Genomic DNA, 4,877 nt, shown 5'->3' with positions numbered 1-4,877 from the left:
GGTATATAGAAAAAAAATGCCTTAAGCATTGAAAATAAGGCTGAATATTTCTTAGTGCTAAAATTGCTTCAGGGAAATGTGGACTAATAATAACTAATGCAGTCATTTATTGAATTATGCTTCCCCTCAGTGTATATTTACAGTATGTACCTGCTCTCCTGCCTTCATACACTCCCTATCAGTTAGCCTATGTAAAGCATCTGTTAACATAAGCTAACTAATTCTCAAAGATCATGACTTTTCAATAGAACTAAAGCATTAGCGATGCACAAGTTTTTACTGACGGATGTTGAAATGTGAAAGTCACCTGCAGGTGAACGTAAAAAGTTTCTGAAGATTTTTTTTTTTTTCATTTAAAAAGTCATTTATTTTTATTTTATACTGATCTTTGTCGAATTCTGCAGTTTCTCATTCTGTTTTATTTTAGATTGTCATATTTGCCTTTTTTATATTTCAGATAGATTTGCATATTTGAAACCTGTCACTGGAGTGACATGTACAAATATTAATCAAAAAGCAAACATAAAAAAAACCAACAACTTATGACTTATTGTGCAATACTGCAAAATATTTTTTAGTACCAACAGGTGGTACTAACCTTTAAGTAAGACGTAATTTCCTGAAGTGTAAATATTTGAATCTCCAGTTAAACTAAACCCAACAAAGAATCCTTTGTAGTTTGGAAAGTTAACCAAACTAAACCACTATCCACAGTCTTGTCATTTGAAATGCACTGATTAAATATGTGTCACATCAAACTGAATTTTGTTTTAGCAAAATATCATATTTTTGTGACTGATAAAGGTATGAATGCGTGAGGGGTATGAAACACAGTAGCACTGCCACTAAGCCCATTTTCTACCTACTTATATCAAAATCTTGTGTGTGTGTGTGTGTGTGTGTGTGTGTGTGTGTTTGTGTGTTTATGTACATGTATGTGTGTGTATTTGAACCTTGGAAATTAGAATTTTTTTTTTTTTTTTTTTTCTTGGAGAAGCCAGCCCTTTGCACCAAAAGCAGTAAATCCAATGAACATGAGTCCACCATATCAAATAACAATTCTACATTCTGCTTATTTAGACATGTCTAACTATCTCTCTACAAAATATTCCAATCAGAATGCTTATCAAATGAAGCTGAAAAACCTTATTGGATCCGCACAAGAATAGCCTGATTTCAAATGTCATATTGTCTACATTTGTTTATTTTTGGTTGTTTTTTTTTTTTTTATTTTTTTTGTCTTTTAATGAGAACAACATATCTGCAAGATTTGGATTCGAATATAGATGCAGCATTAAACAAAACAGGGCTGGATTTTGGGCTATGTAACAGTGACACATCTGTTAATGAATAAATACAGCCTTTTAGTTGGGGTCCAGGTCTAGCTAGGTCTTCTGGGAAAATAAGTTGTATTTTATTTATCCTTCTCCCCACATTCTGTCAACTGTTTGATCATGGTCTCTTTCCTTCATTACACCATATACCAGCCCTTCCTTTTTGAGAATGTACATGGGATTTTTTTTTCTTTTTCAATTCGTAATGAAGAAGAAAAAACATTTTTAAAAGAATTTGAAAGTTTGGGTTTTTGTTTGTTTTTCTATGGCCAATCTGTAAGCTACAAAAGTGTAAAATGTTTTTGGTTTTTTTTCTTAATAAAAAAAAAAAAATGTCTTCAGAAAATGAAGTCTGAGTTCCATGTGTCTAGAGTGGTATTTTTATGCACACATATCCACAGTTTGTTCCATTTAAGTTCAATTACCCAACCAGTGGGACTTATGTACCTAAATCCTCCTGACGACACAACCTCTAATCCCTCAAAGCCTGTAATACAAGCTTTAAGGTATTCAAACCAATGAGGGGGCAGCATACCAGCACATTCAGTGCTTCCTATGAGCCTTAAATATGTGAAAGTAATCATTTGGGTTGCATGACAATGCTCTGGGCAAGCCTAACCCTGCAGAAGTCTGACTCGGTTAGAAGACTTGGGTCATCTTAGAGATTTGGCTTACCGAGCTAGACTCTCCTTCATTGTTAGTTGTGGTAGCCACTTCCTCCACTTTCCTCTGCCTTCCACTTTCTTTCTTTCTTTCTTTTTGTTAAATAAACCTTTTTGAACAAATTGCATAAACTTCCCTCCTTTTGTATAACTATGACTCGGACATTATAGAGAGAAAACAATGGAAAGCTCTTTATAAGGTCAGAAAAATATTTCTAACACAAAATGACCTTTAACAGATTCAAATTGAGGCATCTGAATCCATATGCCCCAACCATTTGGATTGAGTTGAAGTCCAAGGTGGAAATTAAGAAGATTGAAAAGGCAGGTTAGTGAGACCAGTAGCCACAGATTGAAACCTCCAACTCTATAGATACACTCCACAGAAAGGTACAGGAAGATAGAGTAGACAGAGGAAAAACCACAAATTACAGTAGATGGAATTTACAATGTTAGTGACATGTAATCGTGTCCTATAAATCCATGGAGATTAAAAGGACTGTGGAAACTCACTAGTAGAGTTAACTAAACCGACCTCATAAGTAAAGGCCTCTATAAGCATGGATCAGCAACTGTTGTTAGCTGCTGTGGTGAAATTCAAAACATGTTTCTTCCAAAACAGAAACAAACGTGTTGGCAACTTCAGTTAGTTGGACTGGATCAAAAGAAGACCCAGTTTCTCTCTTGGTTTCCACCCAATCTGATAAAACACAGTCATAAGTAGTATGGACAAGCAGACTTAAACATTGAGTGCAGAAGTTTAAGGTCACACAATCTGCCACAGACTGTGTGACTTTCAGAGTCCACCATGCAGAAACTCTCATGGCACAATCTCTTGCAAACGTGGCGGCTCCGCTGTGTGCTTTTTTTTTGGGTTTGTTTTTTTTAAATCTACAAATGCAAATGTACTTGTTATGTTATGTTATAAATACACGTGTTTCTGTGATTGTTGTATTTGCTTGCGTGCATGTTTTTAAGAAAAAAATTCTAAGCTTAAAAATGTATCACTCTCCTTCTGTGTACCCATTTTTGAATGAATGTCTGTCTAATGAGGTGAAGGTGAGGTGCTATGATTGGTTATTCTCAATCATTGCACAGGTAATGCAAGATTAATGTTTGGCTTATTGTTACCATGGAGTGTGAAACTCTGGTGGCCATCAGATATTCCATTTTCATTCATTTAGCCTTCATTGCCTTTCAATGTACAGGGTGAGCCATTTATATGGATACACAAGAGTACGCAGCTTAACGGTCCTCGAGGGCCGCTACTCAAAGACCGCTAAGGCCGGAAGTGCAGGCTTGTAGGCTTGTGAAATGGGACGGTCTAGCCCGTCGCTGCCCAGGTTGCCTAGCAACCATGATACTAACAGCTGGAAACGTTTCATACAGCTTTGTTTGACAGAAATGAAGGAGAACATATTTTGTACATTTGTTTCTACATGAGCTTTGTGTGATTTGATAAGTATCTGAGGCTGAGACCACAGGACTGTAAAACATGATTGTTGGGCTTCATTTCTGTACTGAACAGTCATTTAAGATTAGCTAGTAAATAACAATTAGCTAAGTTCATGCTAATCATCTCACTTTGGTAATGTAAATATAATATGGCCAATATTATAGTTATTATATTAATCATTATTAGTTATTACAGCAGTGAGTTCTGAACTCCGTGTCAAATACTGAGCTTCAGTAACAGATTCAAGTTGCATGTTATTTATATTTCCTTATCACCTTAAATCTTCACTCAAAGACAAGTATCTTTGACAGTGTATCATATAGATGTATTATATAAGAGACAAATATTGTTCTGTTTAATATGTTGGCATTACTAAATTTGGCTCAATGCTTACATATATGTGTAAAAAGGAAAATGTACGAGCTGTGAAACTGTTTCTGATAGAATGAAGAGTAGACTGATATATTAAATATTCCTTTATTGGGTGAGAAAATCAGACCATGTCATAACTGCTTTAAGTCATACAGAATAGATATCAGAGCCTTAAACAGGCTGACTTCTGCTAAATGGGTCAAACTGGGCAGAAAGTATACAAACACATAACATCCTTATAGAATATGATGTAACACTATAGATCAACTTACCTCAGAATATATAAAGCATATAAACAATTACAGCAATATGATGCAACAAACACAGCAGTACTACTAATCCAAAATACTCAAAGCTTCATAGAACTGAAACAAACATTTATTTTTAGCTCCATTCTGCTGCTGATACATACTTTAGGTTTCTGAATATTAAACTTGTTGCTGCCTTTCATAGTGTGTAACTTGAAGGCCCTGAGTACTTTCTCCCACACTGAAAACACTGGAATGATAAAATATTTGAACATTACCTAATAAGACTGATTCAGGACAGACAGTTATTTAAACTTTCTAGCAGTCCTTCACAAACAGGGAACAGTCTGTCTATTCTCTCCATCTGTCAGCTGCTGCTGGCTCTTCCTCCTCCTCTTCCTCACACACTGCTGAGTTTGTCCTGGTGGATCATCAGGGGTGCAAAGCCTCACAGATGATGTGCAGCAGTGGGTCCCTCAGTCTGTCCTCACTCTGGACACTTGCAGTTGTCACACATGGAAATCAAATGTGTGATAAGCTGCAGGATTCAAACACAAGTGTAACTTATAAATAAAATGGATATATGACTGACTTTAATTATCCATGAAATCATCACATTCTCTGTAAGATTAAAGTCAACTATCGAACGGTGTATAAAGTAAAGGCTTTAAAACAAAGTAAACGCTGAAAGTACAAACATCGCTAATGTCACATAACTTTGCCGCATGTGGCCAACAGTAATGTTTTAATGTTCTTCATTATTAAACATTTGCACATAAATAAGTGACATAATATTCAGTACTTA

The sequence above is a fragment of the Haplochromis burtoni genome, unplaced genomic scaffold (assembly GCF_018398535.1).
Source record: "Haplochromis burtoni strain Fernald_Lab_line unplaced genomic scaffold, NCSU_Asbu1 Contig_239, whole genome shotgun sequence".
Classification (NCBI taxonomy): domain Eukaryota; kingdom Metazoa; phylum Chordata; class Actinopteri; order Cichliformes; family Cichlidae; genus Haplochromis; species Haplochromis burtoni.
Note: the sequence above shows the minus strand (reverse complement) of the source record.